The 21,354-nt window shown below is 36.6% G+C and overlaps 1 protein-coding gene across 1 annotated transcript in view; it reads left to right on the forward strand.

Moving 5' to 3' along the window:
* The first annotated feature begins 6,228 nt into the window (after positions 1–6,228).
* The window catches only part of LOC145293953 (uncharacterized), a 225,614-nt gene continuing 210,488 nt past the window's right edge, over positions 6,229–21,354 (forward strand). Inside the window, exon 1 of the mRNA XM_080140820.1 lies at positions 6,229–6,583. The gene's annotated coding sequence lies outside the window, so the exon portion shown is untranslated. The remainder of the gene's footprint in view (positions 6,584–21,354) is intronic.

The raw sequence follows: 21,354 nt of genomic DNA on the forward strand, positions 1-21,354 counted from the left end.
TAGACCTCGCTCACCCCACTACACATCAGCGAACCTCTGCCAACGGTTAGTACCAGAACCTTCCGCTCCTTCCATGCGATGCAACATCCCTTGCATATGAGCGTTTGGGTGCACCTGGTATCAACCAGCGCTGAGCGTTTGCGCCCGTCAACATTCACGATTACTTCAGGGAGCGCCTTATTCACAGCCGCTTTGGGGAGGGTGCTGGTGCCGCGGCTTCCTCCCCCTGCTCGTTTCCCGGACACGCCCGAGCTAAATGGCCTGGCTTGCCGCAACGGTAACAACGCACCCGCTTCCGTGCTCCATAATCCAGGGCGTGTTCGCGTCACTCCTACAATCCCTGGCGAAGTGGTTGGGGCCGCCACATTTATAGCATCGTCGGCCCTCTACAGGCGATTCCAATGCCTCAACTGCAGCCGAGACTGACCCTCGTCGTCCTTCATGATGTTTCGGGCTCTAGCCAATAGCTCCTCTAATCCAAGCTCATTGAGCCTCGATGACACCCGCAGCAGTCGACTGGCACTTTCTGGGAGCCCAGACAGGAAGGCGCACGCCAGTATATGGTCGCTTGCACCCCCGAAGGGGGCGGCAAGCTTCTTCAGGTCGGCCAGATAGACATCCACCGTCTCCCCTAGCCCAAGCCGTCGTCCAGAAAATTGCCGCCAGGCAACAAAAGGGTTCACTCCAAATGCTCCATACAACGCCTCTTTAATTTGTTCCATAGTCGCATCATCCTCGAGCTGCTGATACACGGCATAGGCCTCCTTGGTGAGCCTAAGCGGGATTACCATAGCTGGGTCCTTTATCTTGCACAACCGGCAAACATGTTCGGCTTTCTCTAGCCATTCGACCACCGAAGGTCCGTCCGGGGAGCCGTCACATTCTAGGATCAATTTCAGGTCGAACTTGTCCATACCGGAGATATCTGCCCAAATAGCTTGAAGTTGAAGTCCAATCTAAACAAATTCAAAGTCCAAGGGACAGGAAAGCGGTTCGATCAGTACACACACAGACACAGTGACACGCCACCAACATGAACCAGCGTACACAATTACCAACCGGCTGTTCTTTCCTCACTGCTTGCCTTCCAAAATGACCTGAATTTATAGTTGTCGAAGACCAACTGATTTGCATATATGCATAAGATTTTGCGAGAGTTTCCGAGATCATACCATTACAAAACGCCCTCGGCGCCATCTTGGAATTCTTTTCTTATCCTAGCTTCGCAGCGATAACAAAGCACACACGCACACCTAGGTCGTTTGAACGGTAAGCCCTCATTTTCACAGCTTTTGCCACAACCATGACTCATACTAGCAATTAAAAATAAAAAGTGTAATGTTACTTGGTAAGAAGAAAAGTTGACAAATTCGTGTATAAAATAATAATTAATGATTTTCTTTTGAGAAAATAATATGTCTTGGCTTGTGTTTCTTCACTCTGTGAATCGTTAGGAATAAACACCACTGCAGTGAATGAGGACAAGGAGTTCTCCTGGCAACATTGGTATGTTACCTGTCGTCTGCAATCAGTAAGAGTATTGTCGATTTTTTGTTAATTTTTTAACAATAATTAAATTCTGTATAAAGCATCTTAGTTTTGAATGATCTCCCGTATCATTGGATGTAAACCAACAAATATATATATATATATATATATATATATATATATATATATATATATATATATTATTTATTTATTTATAAAATAGTTATCTATGTACATGTATTTCGCCATATCCATGGCTCTTCAGCATAGCCGACTGCTCTGGGGCTCGAATGTCCAACCACATTGTTTATGGTCGGGTTCAGATACCTTTTCGCTACAAAGCCTCAATTGAAATTACATGCTATTTCTTATCACTTTCAAATTATGCTTATATTTTGCTAGTTTTTTAACGATAATTAAATTTGATATACAACAAAGTCTCCTCTTAGGTCAGAGAAAGCCAATACCTCCCTTAGATCTGAATGAGCACCCATTGTGAAAACTTAATTGTGAAGTGATTCCTACCGACTCTAAAAATCAAATGGCTATAATTGCTACACTCTTTCCTCCTCCTTTTGTTGGAATTTGTTTTCCTTCTCACTCCTCAAAGCAAGGAAGTTTTAACATGAATGTGTTAATTCAAGAGAATTTTCAACCAATGGAAATCTGTTCAACCCTCAAAAAGTAACACCCATATGTGAATATAGTAAGCCAGTGCAAACTTAGAAATTCCTATATGACTTGGTCAAGAAAATCAATTTGAACAGAACAAAAGGAACACAAGAAGGTCTACTCAACACCCCACCCATGCCTTAGGTCAGATGGTAAGGTGAAAGAACTCAATGACTCATGTATCCAGCAGTTATCAATCGTGCACATCTATACACACACTACAAGAACAAAGGTAAACGCACACACATACACAATGTCCTGTTGCTTAATACACTATGAACACATTGACTTGTAAATAATATTCACTCATCTTCTTTACACAAACACGTGTTGAACTATGAACATTTACTAATATTACAGTAACTTTTATATTCTTATTCTTATATAAAAATGTTTTCTTATAAACTTTTGTATTATATAACTTTGATATCTGTCCTGTCTTAGATATCCTCAATCTTTTAATGTCTGGCCTGTTTTAGATATCCCCCTGCTTTCTATATCTATGCTGTTTTAAAAAATCACCTATTTTTGATGTCCATCCTGTTTTAGAAATCATATATATTTTGATGTTTTAGAAATCTTTATTTTTGATGTCTGTCCTGTTTTTGAAAATCACCTATTTTTGATATCTGTCCTTTTTTAGAAATCACCTATTTTGGATGTCTGTCTTGTTTTAGAAATCACCTATTTGGATGTCCATTCTGTTTTAGAAATCACCTATTTTTATGTCCATCCTGTTTTAGAAACCCCATATTTTTGATGTCTACTTTGTTTTACAAATCACCTATTTTTAGTGTCTGTATTGTTTTAGAAATCACCTGTTTTGGATGTCCATCCTTTTTTTTTTTTTAGAAATCACCTATTTTTGATGTCTGTCCTGTTTTACAAATTATCTGTTTTGGATTCCCATCCTGTTTTAGAAATCACCTATTTTTGATGTCTGTTCTGTTTTATAAACCACTTATTTTGGATGTCTGTCCTTTTTTTTTTTTTTATTTTTTTTTTTTAGAGTTTTGTTTCAACTACTATTCTTGTCTTTAGTCATTTTCTTTCTGGAACTTTCTTCATCTGACTTTGTTGTTTATGTTAATTTAAGCAAGACATAAAAGAAAAAAAAAAACAAGTAAAAATATACAGAATTAAAAAAAAAAAAATCTGATTCATAAAATTATCTTTCTTTGAATTCAGGTGATGAAATAAATACACCCTGCAAGCTGATTGTTCAGTGTGTAACCAAATCTCCTAGCATAGAGAGTTCTCTAAGAAAGAAAATATCATTATTTATGACTGCTGCAGGGAAACGATCTTATAATAGGATTCAGTATGTAGTGTGGTACCTGCAAGTCAAGTGTATGCATTGCAAGTTTAGTCCTTATGCAAGGAGTGATGGAACACAAAACACTATTGGTTGGTTGATATATTATGCTACTTCTTGTCTGGGTTGTTGTTGTTTCTCTGTTTCACTATGCTAACTGTTTTGGTCATTGATAATATACACAAGGTCCAATATGGAAGAAGGATATCAGTTTTTCATTTCATTTGATGAGCAGCATTACCGCCATCATCTAAAATAGTGGATCTGTCCTGATTGCAATCAGCATCAACAGGCACCAGCAGCAGATCTCATTCTAACTGCAGCACAGTATCAGCTCTGTTCCTAGCACCGAGTCTAAATAACCTTTATTACATTAAAAAAAAAAATGTATGGATCACCACCACCACCACCACTGTGACAAATCGATGCTTAATAATTGTAGACAGCTGCTGACCTTTCATCATCATCATAATCATCATCATTATCATTCGTCAACAACAACAACATAAGCAACAGCATCATCAACATGAACATCATCTATACAGTGGCTCTGTTTCTTTCTACAACTAGCAGCAGCAGTCCCATCCCCTGTGGTTAGAAGTAGTTTCCGACAGTAGCATCATTAGCTACTCCAGCGACTATTTCCAGATGTATTTATTTCTAATGAAATAAAAACACTCTCACCTGCATTGCACTTTCGTGTTGTCTCTTTTTTGCTGTTGTCACGTTCAGCACGCACTGTATTTGCTTTTACTTGTTAGTGGGAGTCGGGGTTCATTGGACGACTGGCCATTGCCATCTGTGTCACCGCTCATGCTATACATATTTTTTTCTATTACTGTATTACTTGTTCTTCTATTGTTTAGCAATTTTACTTTCTCCTACTGTTCTTAAAGTGAACAAACTGTATTCTGAACATGTGTTTTGTATTGCTGTATTACTTGTTCCTTTGTTGTTGTTACTTTTTTGTACAGATAACAAGACTTTTAGACTACCCTGCATTTGTTACTTTTTACTATTATTTTTTTTTTTACTGTATTAGTTACTTTTTGGTACAGATAACAAGAATTCCAGACTACCCTGTATTTGTTATTTTTTACTGTTACTTTTTTACTGTCGTAAATATTTTTTTTGGTGCAGATAACAAGATTTCCAGACTACCCTATATTCGTTACTTTTTACTGTTACTTTTTTACTGTATTAGTTACTTTTTGGTACAGATAACAAGACTTCTAGACTATTCTATATTTGTTACTTTTTATTGTTACTTTTTTACTGTATTAGTTATGCTTCTGGTATAGATAACAAGACTTTCAGACTACCCTATATTTGTTACTTTTTACTGTTACTTTTTTACTATATTAGTTATTTTTTCGAGTGGGTAAGTGTTAGGGTTCTACTTTCGGTTCTATCATATGATTTTTTTTGACTTTGTTAGTTAGAAGTAAAGTGTAATATGCCGCTCTTAATCTTTTTTGAAGAAGAATCCTTCTAGACTGAAACAATTTGTATTTTTGCTCCAATCCAAAGTGCCCCATTTGGAGAAGCTGGATTTTCCCCAAATTAAAAACCGACCTTGTGTCTAACTATATCCTTGTGGGGAGGCAAAGAAATAGGAAATTCCTTAAAAATTCTAAATAGTCCTGAACAGAGCATCAGGTTATAGATGATTCCATACTCTTAATTCCAAAATATATTTTTTTCCTCTTTCCAACAAGTTTTCCAAAATGTCCACATGTAATCATCTCAAAAAAGTAGAATCTCATTTTCCTGTGGAGGTGGGTGGGTTTTAATTGGTCATTCAGTTGAAGTTCTTAATCTACAAATTTATCCCAAAATTTCATGAGTATTTATCAAGATTACGTCAAGGCGAGAAACAAATAGACACACATGATCTTGTTTGATAGTTTGAGTATGTTTTACTATAGACAACAGACCAAAAAAGTGGTCAAGAAACACACATATAACAAAAGAATGTTACCAAAGGCAATATAAGTTACACTTCTACTTACTTGAATAAGTTTTGGTTATTTGGAAACTTAACCCATTGTTCTAAGGGAAGTAACGCTATTTTACTAAGAATTATAAGGAAAAAATCTTTTTTCAACTATTTTATTAATGTAACAAAGTTTTATAACATTTATAACAAAAAATATAAAATGTGACAATAGTGTAATTTTTCTGAAACAAAACAGTCGAGTAATTGTAAGAAAATTAAAAAAAAAGAAAGATTTTTTTCAACTGCTTTAGTAAAATAGAGTTATCTCCCTTAGAACAATCAGTTAAGATTCCGAATAACTTCAGTTTTTGTGTGTTTTGACTTATTTTAAAGCGTTTATTAAATCTGAAGTGAAGTAATGACGAGCACGAGCACATAAGTTAAAACAAAAACAAAGATAGTATCAGGATGCCACCTTTGGAGTTTCTAGCATCGCTATAGAATCGCTCAAAAGTCGAAAATAGAACAAAATACTGATAAAAATCCATCCAATAAATGTTACGGTGATATTTATTTTGTGGATTTCTATAATAATTTTATTATTTTTGAGTTTGGATCCATTATCAAGACACAAAAGTTGACAACCTCATGTCGGCCATCTTGTCGTTATTCTAATTCAACAACTCGGTACTACTTATGTTTCGAATTAAATAAACACTTAAAAATAATTTAAAACGTCACAAACTTATCCAAGTAGGTAGAAGAGTATCTTGCCTTTACTAATATTTATTTGTTATATGTTTGTTTCTTGACCACTTTCCGTTTAGTTGTCTATAGTAAAACATGCCCGCCGGTTTTTATTAGTACAGAATTTAACAGCTAAGGTATTAATATATTAACAAGCGATATTTTTGATGTCTATGAATTATGAGGGGGAGAGAGTTAGCAGACCTTAGTTGTCACCAATGGCCGTTAGAGGTCGCCTCAATCAACTTCCGGTCGATGGTTTTTCCTTATCTTGTCATCTTTTGTGCACTTTTTTCCCCTTATTTACATCGAAAAACAATTCCTGTGCGATAGAATTTTGCATGCATATATATTTTTGTCAAAACATATAAAGCCGCATCAATGAATGAGAAAAAGAAGAACCATGATTGAAAGTCGATAAGGTAAATATGTCTGTTCTTATTAAAAAATTTTCATTGTACGGTTACTAATTTTATTGTTCGTCTCCGTATCGTGTTCTTATTTACTTGCCTCCCCACGAGGCCGGTTTTTAATGAGAGGAAAATTCAGCTCCCCAAAAGGGAGTAGCCTGGATTGGAACAAAAATTAATATTGCCCTAGTTTAGAAGGATTTCTCCTTCACTGACCAAGGACAGATTAGCGCCAGAACAGATACTACACTTTGTTCCGAGCTACAAAAAAGAAGAAAAAAAAAAAGATCCGGTCCTTATGCAGAGAAGGTACTATGCTGAAATAACGTTATTATTTAGAAATCCATTCTTAACATGTGGAGTGGAAAGTGTTTTGTAACTATTGGGTGCTTGTTTAGATAAAGTCGACAGATCGATGTTTTAAATATGTCGTTTTAAGCAAAAACAATGATACGTACTTAATTATCATGTCGAAAATAGTAATATAGGTGCTTATGCACTTTTGTTACCGCACTATGTTTTAAAAATAGTATTTTAAAATTAAATTCAAGTTTACGATATCTTTTATATTAAATTGTTAAGTGAAAGTAGAGATAGTTAGAAAGACACCCTCCCATTTCTAAATAATAACGTTATTATTTCAGCATGGTAACGAAAGTGCATAAGTACTACTTGGGTAAAAAATTTTTTAAGTAGACTGGAACAGTTCACATAGGGGGCATAACTTGGAACGAATATTTTAGATTACTTGTTCATGGCGTGTAATATCTGTTTATAGCGATAGACTTTTTTTTTTTTTTTTTTTTTTACTAAAAACACAATAGCAGTTAGTTGCCCTATTCGATGAATTTTCGTAATTGTGTGATATATTACTATTTTCGACATGACAATTAAGTACGTAATATTGTTTTTGCTTTAAACGACATATTTAAAGAATCGATTTGTCGACTAACTTAACAAGCACCTTATTTTGTACTGTCAGCTAACAATTTAATGAACAAGGATACCATATAACTTGAATTAAACTTTAAAATACTAAAAAAAGAAGAAGAAAAAGCACGGCACCTTCTCTGCATAAGCACCATAATCCATGTATTTGTTTATTTTGGATTTTAACATGCCGGCTGGCCCGAGAAAATACTTTTACAGTTTAAACAGTTTTTAATGATGTCCGTTGAATTTCCGATTGGCGCAACAAAAATAAATGACGTCGACCTTTTCTTGGAGTCAAAAGTTTATTTAGTTTACTTGTAAAGAATGGGTATCCAGAGGATTTTAGTATTTACGAACTTTGTCCCGAGTATTGGCGAAGAATTCAGAGTTGCTATATACTTGGCTCCCTACACGGGCAGAGTTAGACACAAGGTCGATTTTCAATGTAGGGAAATCCATCTCCCTTAAAAGAGGGCACTCTAAATTATTGGTACAAAAAAAAAAAAAAATAGCTCAGTCTAGAAGGATTTCTTTCTTACTGACCGAGGAGAAAAAAGGTGCTTACAAAGAGAAGCGACAGATCGATCTTTTAAAATGCCCTTTTAATCAAAAACAATATTATTTACCGACTTGTCATGTTTAAAATAGTAATATATCCAAAAATTACGAAAATTCATAGGGTAGAACAACTACTATTATGATTTTTTTTTAGGTCTTTCAATATAGACTACACATGTTGGATGTCCTTAATGCCTACTGGAGAGAACTTGAATGCCTACTAGACAATATCCTCTAGTGTTTAAGGTCTCTCTACAGAGGTTCATCAGGACAACCTAGCATGATCACCGAAGTTAAGCAACATTGAGCCTGGCCAGTACCAGATGGGTGACCATTTGGAAAGGCCCGGCGCTGTATGTACCTTCTGGGAAGGTTGGGCATTGGACAGCACCCTCACCCCGTAAAAAGAACTCAGTCGCTACAAAAGTATCTATAAAAAAAAAAAAGTAGATTTATATCTGATCTACTTCTGCATTCCATGTTTAAAAAGGATGTGTCCTCTATAGTATCAGACCTGACGGAATGGTTAATTGTAGGTATAGACCGTTACATACCCTAAAAAAAGTTTCAGCAAAAACCTAACAGCCAGCCATGGTTCTCTCCAGAATGTGCTGCTGCCATTGCGCACAGAAATCACTTTTTCCACTGCTTCCAACATAATAGATGTATGGAAACTAAAGCCGCTTTCAGGACTGCCAGCAACCATTGTAAGAAAGTAATAAAGAACGCAAGAGAGTTGTATGTTCAATCCGTTAAGTCCAAAGTAGCTGAGCAGCGGCTTGGTTCCCACCAGTTTTGCCAAATAACAAACAGAATCCTGAACAGAAGCGTGTGCTCCATCCCAACTATTATCAATGGACCTGAGGTAATCTCGTCAGCATCAGACAAAGCCAAACTCTTTGTCAAGAACTTTGCAGCTAATTCTACCCTTTGCGACCAAGGCCGCCAACTCCCAATACTTCCTCCTGTATCAGAAAATACGCTATGTGATATACGTATATCTGTATGTGATGTTGCCAACCTAATCAAAAACCTTGATTCCAGTAAAGCAACTGGCCCTGACGGTATTCCAATTATAGTACTCAAAAAACTTCAACCTGAACTAGCGCCCATACTTACAAAACTGTTTAAACGTTGTCTTAAGGAGAATAGTTTCCCATCTCCCTGGAAAATTTCATCAGTATGCCCTGTATTTAAGAATTCAGGTGATCGCTCATCCCCCTCTCAGTACAGGCCAATAAGTCTCCTGTGCGTCATGAGTAAGTTGCTGGAATCTGTGTTAAATACAGAAATAATCAACCATCTCAGCAAAAATAACCTTCTTAGTGAAACTCAATATGGTTTCCGTTCTGCTAGATCTACAGCAGATGTGCTTACTGTTATATCTCATAGGATTAGCAAATCTCTCGACAGAGACAACCTTTCTAGAGCAATTGCTCTTGACATATCTAAGGCCTTTGATAGGGTATGACATAAAGGTTTACTTCATAAGATCTGTAGCTATGGTATAGCTGGAAATGTCTTCTCAATTATTAAATCATTTCTTTCTGATAGGTTCATAAGAGTAGTAGCTGAGGGGCAAAAATCAGAAGCTCACAGTATTAATGCCGGTGTCGCTCAGGGGTCCATCCTGGGCCCAACTCTTTTCCTGATCTACATTAATGATCTTCCAAATCACATCCTTACATCATTTGTAGACATTTATGCTGACGACACTACCATTTATGGTAGCACATCTAAGACAGTAAACGACCAAGTTCTCTCCAATTCTCTCTCCTCTGATCTTGAGCACGTAGTACAATGGAGAAAGGAGTGGCTGGTTACTTTTAATGCATCTAAAACCAAGCTTCTCTCTTTACATCATCAACATTCTGATCCACATCTGGCATCAATTGAAATGAATGGCTCTCGTCTTCAGGAGGCCTCAAGTTTTGACAAGCTTCTTGGCTTGACCATTACTCCTGATCTTAAATGGAACACGTACATCAAATTTGTTGCCAAGGCCACTGGAAAAATGGTGGGATCTTTCTATCGATCCGGTAGATATCTCACTGCTGATGCAATTCTCTATCTATATTAGAGCCAGGTACGTCCAAGGATGGAATACTGTTGCCACATCTGGGTAGGAGCTGCTAGAAAGGACTTGTCCTGCCTTGATAGAGTTCAAAATAGACTTGGTAGCCTCATAGGAGATGTCCTTTTCTCTTCCCTGCAACCTCTATCTCATAGAAGAGATGTTGCGAGTTTGTCTCTGATATATCGTTATTTTCATGGAAAGTGTCCGACTGAGCTTCAATCTATGGTCCCCCCTCGCCTAACTTTCACAAGAAACACTCGTCTAGCTGTAAACACTATCAATAATTCCCCCCACTCTTTATCTGTGCCTAAACCTAAATGTAGATTCCATGAACAAAGCTTCTTTCTTAGAACTGCACGCCTGTGGAATTGTCTTCCGTTTTCCTGCTTTCCGGCTGACTACAATATGGTTGTCTTCAAGTCTAATGTAAATAAGTTCTTGATAAGCCATTCCATATAAGTTATTAAATTTACCAAATTTTCATTACTAATGATTACTATATTGTCCAATTTCTACTGTGCACTCTTTAACCCTTATCCTTGAGTTGCCTCTTTGCCTTGATAATGTGGTGATGCCTATGTAAAAAAAAAAAAAGAAAAAAAAAGATGGCCTATGCCCCTTAGGCTATGGATGGGATGGAAACCCTCACTAAATATTCAAAATAACATAGTATTCGCAGCGCTATGGCCAACCTACACTGGCTTTTACGAAGAATGTTGCACCTTCTCCAAGTGATGTTACCTCAAGTAACAGCACAAAATTGGATACTCCACCAGAGTAGATGAATTCTTGTTCTGGAATCCAGTAAAACCAAGAGATCCAAAGAAAGATACACTATAACCTATTTAAATGGTCAATTCTTAACTTCTTTACTAACTCTGTTTCAGAGGTAAAGTAGAACTTTAATGAAATCTGTGTATCTCATATAGAAATCAAGTGTCAGCCCCAAGAATGGCACCCCTTGATTTCTGAGAACTTTGAAGTAAAATGAAATGTGTAATCTAAAATGTGCTTTCTGGGTTATTTCACCTGTTTCTGCAATCTTCACGGTCTACTCTGAAACATCTACAAAAAATGCCATTTTCTCCAATTTTCTGTAAAAATTACTTTTAACGATAAATAATAACTTTTTATTCAATGAATTTTCATAATTTTTTGGATATGTTACTATTTTCGACATGACAAGTAATATTGTTTAAAGTCGATCTTTCACTAAAAACAAACACAAAAAAAAAAGAATAAAGTGTAATATCAGTACAGATGCTACACAAGTGTCAGTCCTGAATCTTGATACGAAAACTTGAACAAAAGAACATTTTATTATATTTGCAAATGAAAATTGATTTTTTTCCCCCTTTTGCTCAGAAAAGGGTTTGAGAATTTTTTTTCAAATCATAAATGAATCGATTTTATTTATTTTAAGTATTTTTTGTGCTTATGCTGATTAGTAATGTTTTAAGCCAACACATTTCAGGTGAAAATATTACATATTTGCATGTCATGTCAAAATTAGTATAAATTCTAAAAATTACAAAACCTGATCTTGTAGAAGATGTGTTCGATGAATTTTTAACAAAAAATCATCCATGATTATGTTCTGACATTTTGTGTTTAAAAATGGCAAACTGTAGTAAAAATCCAGGGGAATAAATCAGTTTGTCATACAGACGAGGGTTTCATCCCGGATCAAGTCACCAAGGGAGTGATCACGTTGCTGAGGAAAACGGATAGTCATGGCAGGGAAGAATTAGATGATTATAGACCCGTAACTCTGCTAAACACAGAGTTAAAGATTTTGGCCAAGGTCCTATCGAATTGGCTGCAAGTCATTATCGGCGAGTTAATCAAACCAGAGCAGAACTATGCTGTGAAGGGGAGATGGATTCAAAACAACTTGCACCTAATCCGTATGATCTTGGAGGGAAGGATAGAAGATGATATGGAAGCTGTACAGATCAATATGGATCAGCCCAAAGCTTTCGATAAGGTTGACCATCGCTTCCTAGTATCTGTTCTGAAATCCACCGGATTCCAACAGGGCTTCTGCAAATGGATCTCTGTACTGTACAGCATGCCAACGGCAGTGGTACAGGTAAACAGAAAGCGTTCAAAATCCTTTACTGTCTCCCGGTCTGTGTGGCAGAGCTGTCCATTGTCTCCCCTGCTTTATGTCCTTGTGTTGGAGCCACTACTCTGTAAGCTGAGGCACTGGGAGGCAAGTCCGGTCCTTCGTGGGATCACTCTGCCTGGTGGATTGAGAGTAAGAGTTTCTGTGTTCGCCGATGACATTACAGCCTTTGTGTCGAGCTTCCAAAACATCGAGGCGGTGACAGAGGCACTCACACAGTATGAAAAGACTACAGCGGCCAAAATCAACCGCAGCAAGTCAACCGGTCTACAGTTGGAGGCCTGGAGGGGTGCCAACTCCCTTCAACTGGATGGCCGGACCGGTTCGGATCCTCGGCGTGTAGTTTGGACCGGGTCTCCAGCTGGAAAAGAATTGGTTGGAGGTAAGGTCAAAGCCGCAATCGACTCGCTGGTTCGAAGGAAACTATCCTTGAATGGCAAAGTGGAGGAGTGTGCCATCTAATTCTTTCCGCTCATCCTTTACCGACTGGCTGTACTTCTCCTGCCTGAGAACTATCTAAAATCCCTACAGAGAAAGCTGTTCTCGCTTCTTTGGGACAAAGAGAAACATTGGGTTCACAGACAGGTCTGTGTTCAACGTCCATGTGAGGGAGGCTTGGGAATGCCTGACTTGTGTCATCAAGATGCCGAGAGGCTGGCCTTCCTGAGCTACTTTTCGCTACCTCATCCTCCACCACAAAGTCGTGTAGCAACACACGGTTCTTGAGAGAGTGCAGGGCCATGCTAAGGAACCCCTCAAGGTCCAGTAACCTTTCACGGCTCACTAGAAAGGAATTCTATAAGGAATTAGTGAGGAGGGGCTGCCAACGATCAGTTTGTCGAATGTTTGGGGCTGTTGAAGGAGATCTGCTCCTGCTGGAGCTGGATGCCAGGTTCAAGTCACCTCAACAACTCTGAATTTTCCTTGACCTGGCAATTGGCCTGAAATTCATTACCCTTCAATGCCATACTGAAAAGTGCCAGACTAGTGAAGTCGTCCTGGAGCCCCCGTTGTAGGACCCCGGCCGAGGAAACACCTAAACATGCTTTCTTCATATGCAGCTGATTCAGACGGTACTGGATGTATGTCAACAAGGTAATGGCTCACCCATTGGACGCGTCCAATGTTTTACAGTGCCGAGCCTCTATGGGACAGGGAGAGACGAATGGTGTTTCTTGCGATCCTGGCCATGGCCAGAATAGTGATATGGACGTCTAGAGAAGCGGATCAGGATCTGGTCATCTTCTTCAAGCACCAACTGAAGGTAAAGATCATATATGATAGGAAATGATTACATCCCACAACCTGTGACCAAAGATGGATCAAGATAGCGAGTCTGTGCACACTTAGAGGTGCCAAGTTAGAGTTCATGTTCCCTACCTAAGCATGCAGACTACAGACACCTAAAAAGTGCTTAGACTGGGTTCTTAGCTAGCCGAGTGAATGGCCCCCTCCATCCCTGATAGGAAACTCCCAAGATGTCCACAATCCGATTTTTTTCTTTTTCATCCCTGGCCACACTAATAAGTGATCTTGGAGCAACTTCACATAATCTCCCCATCCCACCCCAATCCTAGTTTCTTTGATCCTGCCTAGAATTCAACCCCATGTAGAGAGCGACTTGCTTGTTTTTGGCCCACACCAAGCCGGAAAACAGTGGGCGTTCTACCACCTAGAGAGGGTTGGGGAGGGAGGATCTGACTAACATTTTGATTTTATTTTTTGGACTTTTTTCCTACCCCCACCCCAAAGCCAATGAAATAAAACGAACAACATTTTATATAATTCTATGTTTACCAATTTATTTTATTGTTTGTTTAAAACAAAAAAAAAACAATATGATTTGGGAATCTTAAGTAGGACGAACCCCGGTATGCTTGAGGTATTGTGATGAATAAGAACTTTAGCTAGGACCAGCATAGACAAGCAAAGGTACAGTGATAAGAATGATCATAGACACCCTCTCCCCAATTTTTGAGTGGCCTTGTGCCGAATTGCTTGTTTTTTATTGTCCTGTTTTTGCAACTTTTCATAAAAAATATATAACTCAAAACTAAAAAACAGATTCTACTTTGTGTGACTAGCACTCTATCCAGCATTGTCTGCTCGTAAAATATGCTTAATTATGATATTTTAATTTATGCAGATTTTATATTTAGTATTGTAGAGCAAATTCTCTATTGATTATTATATTGTACCCAATATATATATATATATATATATATATAGTAATAATTTCAAAAGTTAAAAAAAAAAAAGACTTCAGTGCCATCAGCTGGAATCAAACCAAAACGTTCTGTGCTCCAACCAGCATTGTTATTTAGCACTTCAGCCATTATCATTATTGTCTGAGCTATCGTTAGATGGATAAAAAAAAAGGCTAAAAATCAAGCTAAAAATGTATATGCATGCATGCTCAGAAATTCGTCTAACTGTTTTTCTTTTCAATTTTGACTCCATAGCAGCTATTTTTACAAGCTAAAAACCAAATAAAGTGTTCCTGAGATCCAAATACCCTATATATCAAGTTTCAAGTCTGTAGACCAATACTGTTTTCAGGACTGCCAGCAACCACTGTAAAAGAGTAATAAAAAATGCAAGAGAGCTATATGCTCAGTCCATTAAATCCAAAGTAGCTGAGCAGCGGCTTGGTTCCCACCAGTTCTGGCAAATAGCAAACAGGATCTTGAACAGAAGCATGCGTTCTATCCCAACTATTATCAATGGACCTGAGGTCATCTCGTCAGTATCAGACAAGGCCAGACTATTTGCCAAGAACTTATTCAGCTAATTCTACCCTATACGACAAAGGCCATCAACTCCCCGTATTTCCTCCTATAACAGACAACATGCTATGCAATATACAAAATAACTTTGCGTGAGGTCGCCAAGCTAATCAAGAACCTTGATTCCAGTAAAGCAACTGGCCCTGACGGCATTCCAGTTATAGTGCTGAAAAAGCTCCAACCAGAACTTGCCCCCATACTTACAAAACTGTTTAAGCGTTGCCTTAAGGAGAAGTGCTTTCCAACACCCTGGAAAACCTCATCAGTATGCCCTGTATTTAAGAATTCAGGTGAAAAGTCATCTCCCTCTCAGTACAGACCAATAAGTCTCCTGTGTGTCATGAGTAAGTTGTTGGAATCCATATTAAATAAAGAAGTAGTCAACCACCTCAACAGAAACAACCTTCTTAGTGACATACAATATGGTTTCCGCTCTGCAAGATCTACAGCAGATGTGCTAACGGTTATATCTCATAGGATTAGTGAATCTCTTGACAAAGGCTTCCTTTCCAGGGCAATTGCTCTTGACATATCAAAGGCCTTCGATAAGGTATGGCATAAGGGCCTACTTCATAAGATTTCCAGCTACTGTATCACTGAAAATGTTTTCTCAATCATTAAATCATTTCTCTCCAATAGGTTCATAAGAGTAGTGGTTGATGGGCAGAAATCAGAGGCCCACGGTGTTAATGCTGGAGTCCCTCAGGGGTTCATCCTGGGCCCAACTCTCTTCCTGATTTACATCAATGATCTCCCAAAATACATACTTAAATCATTCGTAGACATCTATGCTGATAACACGACCATCTATGGCAACACATCAAAGGTCGTAAATGACAAAGTTCTCTCTAATTCTCTCTCCTCTGATCTTGAGCACGTGGTACAGTGGGGGAAGAGGTGGCTGGTCACTTTTAATGCATCCAAAACCAAGCTTCTATCTTTACATCATCAATGCTCTGATCCCCATCTGGCATCAATTGAAATGGATGGCTCTCGTCTTGGGGAGGCTCCATGTTTTGACAAGCTTCTGGGTTTGACCTTTACTCCTGATCTGAAATGGAACACATACATCAGGTCTGTTGCCAAGAACGCTGGGAAAATGGTGGGATCCTTTTACCGCTCCAGAAGATATCTCACTACTGATGCAATTCTCTATCTATATAAAAGCCAAGTACTTCCAAGGATGGAGTACTGCTGCCACATCTGGGCAGGAGCTGCTAAAAACAGCCTATCCTGCCTTGACAGAGTACAAAATAGACATCGTGGTTTAGCGGGGGATGCCCTTTTCTCTTCCCTGCAACCTCTCTCCCACAGAAGAGATGTTGCGAGCCTGTCTTTGTTTTATCGTTACTTCCATGGCAAGTGCTCGTCTGAGCTCCAATCTCTCGTTCCCTCTCGCCAATCTTTCACGAAAAACACCCGTTTGGCTGAAACTTACTGTCAATAATTTTCCCTACTCTTTATCTGTGCCTAAATTCAAACGTAGATTCCATGAGCAGAGCTTCTTTCTCAGAAGTGCACAACTGTAGAACTCTCTTCCGTTTGCCTGTTTCCGACCTGACTACAACTTGGATGTCTTCAAGTCCAACATAAACAAATTTCTGACAAACCGTCCCCTTAAGTAAGACACTCTATCAAATCTCCAATACTAATGATTACTACAATACTATCTTACAATAATCCTTATCCTTGAGTGGCCTCCGGGCCTTGATAAGTGGTGACCCCCATGTAAAAAAAAAAAAAAACGTTTTGCGCGCACACACACACAAGGTTACTTATATATGTGTGCTTGAACGTTTTTATTTTAAATTTTATGCAGAATATAGAAAATATTCATAAATAGAATTCAGCATAATAGTGAAATGAAACCATTCATTCAATAAGAAACCATAAAAAAAATGAATAATTAAATAAATGCTCGTTTTTTAAAGGAATATGCAAATTAGTTAACCACGCCCTACTCTATTGTTATTTTCATAGCAAGTGCTGGACTGAACTCCAATCTATGGCCTCCCCTTGCCAAACTTTTTACAAAAAGCACTCATCTAGCTACAAACATTATATATCGTTCCCCTCCTCTCTCTATCTGTGCCTAAATCTAAACACATTCTATGAACAAAGTTTCTTTCCCAGAATTGCCTGCCTGTGGAATACTGTTCCACTAGCCTACTTCCAAGTTGAATACAACGTGGTAGCCTTCAAATCCAATGTAAACAAGTTCTTGTTAAACCGTCCCCATAAATCAAATTCTACCCAATTTACACCATTAACGATTACTACACTACCACTTTACATTCATTAACCCTTATCCTTGAATGGCCTTCGGATCTTGATAAGTGGTGACTTCTGAGTAAAAAAAAGAACTTGCATATTCATGACTGAATATATTAAGAAATTCGTTTTAATAATTTTCCAATAGAAATAGTAGGTTTTTAATATTAATGTTACGAGAAAAAAAAAACCTTGAATTCTATAGGTATATAAATTTTATAGGTATATAAATTTAGTAATCGCTCAAAAAGATAAAATCTGCTTTTTATCACTGATTACATGTAAACAGTTTGAAAAATATCCGAAAAAAAAAAACATAAACAAACAATTGTTGATGTTCCAGAATATCCAACAAAGAAAAATAGACGTGAAAAAAAAAAAAAAATAGACAACAAATAAATGCTACCAAAGGCAAGATAAGTTACTCTTCTACTTACCTGAATAGGTTTGTGTTTTCACTTATTTTAAAGTGTCTGTTTTTAATTAAAAATAGAGCAAAGGCTCAACTATGACTCTAATGAGATCATCATTTTGCTTCTTGTTCTAACTCGACAGGCTTTATATTACATTACCTTTATTTTAAAGTAAAAATCACCTTAAAATAAGTTAAAGCACAAACTTATCTTACCTTTGATAACATTTATTTTTTGTGTATTTGTTTTTTCATCCTTTTATTTATTATTTTTTTTTTTTGCTTTGTTGGCTATTCTGGAAAATCGGAGACCTGTAACCCAATTTTTTTTTTTCTTCAATATTTTGGAGGAAAATCATAATTTCTGTCTGGTATATTATTAACAGAACTAAAAAGTTGTCAAAAAACAAATATGCAGCAAATAAATGTTACCAAAGGCAAGATAAATTACTCTTCTACCTACTGGAATAAGTTTATCTGTGTTTTAACTTATTTTAAAACATTTTTGGTTCAAAACAGTGTCCACTCTGTTCAGTGAGAATGAAAAAAAAAAAATGGTTGCCATAAGCATTGCAAATCGCTCAAAAATCGAAAATAAAACAAAATATTGGTAGAAGTTAGAACATTACATTTTTGAACGAGTGGTGACATTTACAAGAGGTGTTTCTATCAATATTCTTCAATAAAATTAACAATATTTAATGTTTCAGAGTGCACATTTTTCCAGTAAAAAAAAAAAAATATGATGGCAGGTTTTTTTTTTTTTTTTCAGTATAAAATAACGTGTGGAAACCATAATTTAATGCTGGTACTAATTTTGAATATGCATCCATAATTTAGCAGCCGTGATATAAGCAGGTTGAATTACAATTGGAGAAAGCAAAAGCAATTCTGATTTCTACTGAGTCTGAAGACAATACAACATTTTAGCAGACGACTAATTTTGCTTTTTTATTTTTTTTTTATTACTATTCATCTTTAGATGAATCTTGAGTTTTTTTTTTTTTTTTTTGTTTTTTTTTGCAACTGATTTTTGGCTTTTTCTCAAAGTTTGCATAAGTTTTGGGAAAGGAATAAGGCCTTCTATAAAAAGAACCCTCAACTCTCAAAAAAAAAAAAAAAATTAAAAACATATTTGGTTTTTGGATGCTTTTTGCTATGCTCATGCCTTTGCCCACCCCCACCTCCGAGCACTGGAACAAGATACCCAAATGAACCAAGAGCGCACTCATTTGCCCAAGAAACAGAAAGTAATGAACGAAACTCATTAATGTCCTTCACCTTAATGTATAGCTTCTATATATGTCTTTCTACCCCCACCCAATCCCTTTTATTAACCTAAAAGGAAATAGAAACATTTTCTCACAAAATAAAATATTCGTTTCATCATTAACCAAAAAGAAAAACCATTACACTCTTATGTGTAAAGGAAAAAGAACATACTTTGTTAAATAATTTAAAAAAAAACTTTTTTTACATGTCAAAATAACCAAAACTCAACCAAAATATAACTCGAACACAAGAAAAAAATGAAGTTTTTTTGTTTTTTTTTTTGCTAAATAAATTCTTAGTCATGAATAATTCTGGAACAGGCTGGAAATGACCACAATAGTTTATGATTTGAAAATCATTAAAAGAAAATATATAAAAGGCAGACAACGTGGTGCAAGTGCAGTTTAGCATACCAAAGCAAATTATTGGTTTTCATTTTAAAAGAATTCCATTTAGAATAAGGAAAGGCGATCACTGAATTTATTAAAATTTTATTAAAGTTTATGAATCTCAAAATTTGAATTTATTAAAAAAAAACTGTATGTTAAGAAAACATCTTTTCAAATAATTGTAAAACCAATTCTTAACATTAAAGAGGTAGGATTGATCCTAACATTTTTCTAAGTCAGGGAAAAATGTTGTTTCATTCATTGTCTGTAGTAATTGACTGCTCGGCTATTTCTGGTCTGCTCTGTAAATTGCAAATATTTTGGGCATAGAATTTTGGGTGATATTCTGCGTTGTGGAAGTACCAACATTCTGCTGTAAAAATAAAAATAAATTTCTGCCAGTGATTAAAATATTGGATTGAAGTGATATTTTCAAGCCGTTCAAAAGTAAATTACAATTTTCTTTCAGGAGTAAAAATACAATTCAAGACAAACAACTGATTTTATCTGAAATAATCATTATCTTTATTAATAAGTTTAAAATGAAGCCATAGGTAATAACTAAAGTTCATAATTTTCAAGTTGAAGAACAGAGAATCATTAAAAAAAAAAAAGCATTTTTTATTTTAAGACTAGGTGCCCGGGTGTTTGTCGGTGTGTGTGTAGGAAAAAAAAATTGGTATAAGGCAACAGCGAAGGAGGAAAAGAATGTGAAAAAAGAAAAAGAAACTGTTAGTAGGCAGGTAGGCTCGAACCCGAAGCCTCGAGGCCAAGTTGGAAAAGAAAGTGAAAAAAAACATGACATGTTACCGCTACGCTAAAAGGGCAAAGGAAGTAAGAACCGTCTGAATTAAATGATTAAAAAAACGCAGGTGCATAAATGAACGTCTGCTTTTCTAGGTTAAACATCACGCCATAGAGAAATGAAATCATGCAGTTAATTCTGGCTTCAAAGTTGCTCAAATAAAAGATAGACACTGCGTCCGTTCACAAATCGGTGATATTATAATCTAGGAAGTATATAAAAAGTTGTAAGACGTGGCAACCTCCCACCCCACCCCCGAGCGACACAAGATTTTATCATTTAGGATGAAAATCTTCTTCCATTGATTTGCTGAATTGTTCAATAGTGGTAAAAAAGGATTCCACTAAAGTCAGTAGTATCAGAATTACTTTCAATAGCTTTTGACAGAAATGACCTCAGAACTAAAATTGTAGGTATTATCATTGATATGGTTGAAGTTCTGATATTTAGTTCTTTGGTAATTTTTTTTTTTTTTAATGGACTCAGTAACTGGACAATTTTTTTTTGAATACCTTCCCATTGGTAAGTTGTTATGGTAGGAATCTTATTATCAATAACATACTTTACAAGAGCTTTTCATTATTTTAAATTCCTTTTCAGCATAATATGTGTAATTCCACTGCGTGGTCACATCTTGAATGAATTTGTTTTTCCAAACGAGGCTGATCCTGTATTTCAGTTAATTTGTTAATTGCTAATGCAGAGCAATTAAAGTGAGAGACTATATTTCTGTTACTTATAAAGATTGTCTTCACAGCCGTTGGGAAAATAATGAGTCATTTATTGAGAGTTGCAATGTATGAAGCATGCTAGTGATTCTAAACCACATTCCCTGACACCATCAAACATATTTGCTTCTGAATCCTGAAAGACCATTGTGCAATTCTTTATTTATTCTTGCTCCTGTGTGTGTACCAAGGAATGGAACAACTCTAAGCACAACTCTGCATTGTTCAAAGTCGACCTGTCAAACTCAGAAAGGGAGCATTATTTGTAGCAGCTGTCCAAATGTCTGTAGTTAAAGAAATGCTGCTAATTTCATAAAGAGATGATTAAGTTTTTGTTTTTACTTTTGTAAATATATACAGAAATTATTTTATCAGTGAAGTACTTTTTTGATGGCATACTTTAATTTGGACACAGTTTTGTTAT

The sequence above is a fragment of the Euprymna scolopes genome, chromosome 15 (assembly GCF_053919585.1).
Source record: "Euprymna scolopes isolate OS-2025 chromosome 15, ASM5391958v1, whole genome shotgun sequence".
NCBI lineage: Eukaryota > Metazoa > Mollusca > Cephalopoda > Sepiida > Sepiolidae > Euprymna > Euprymna scolopes.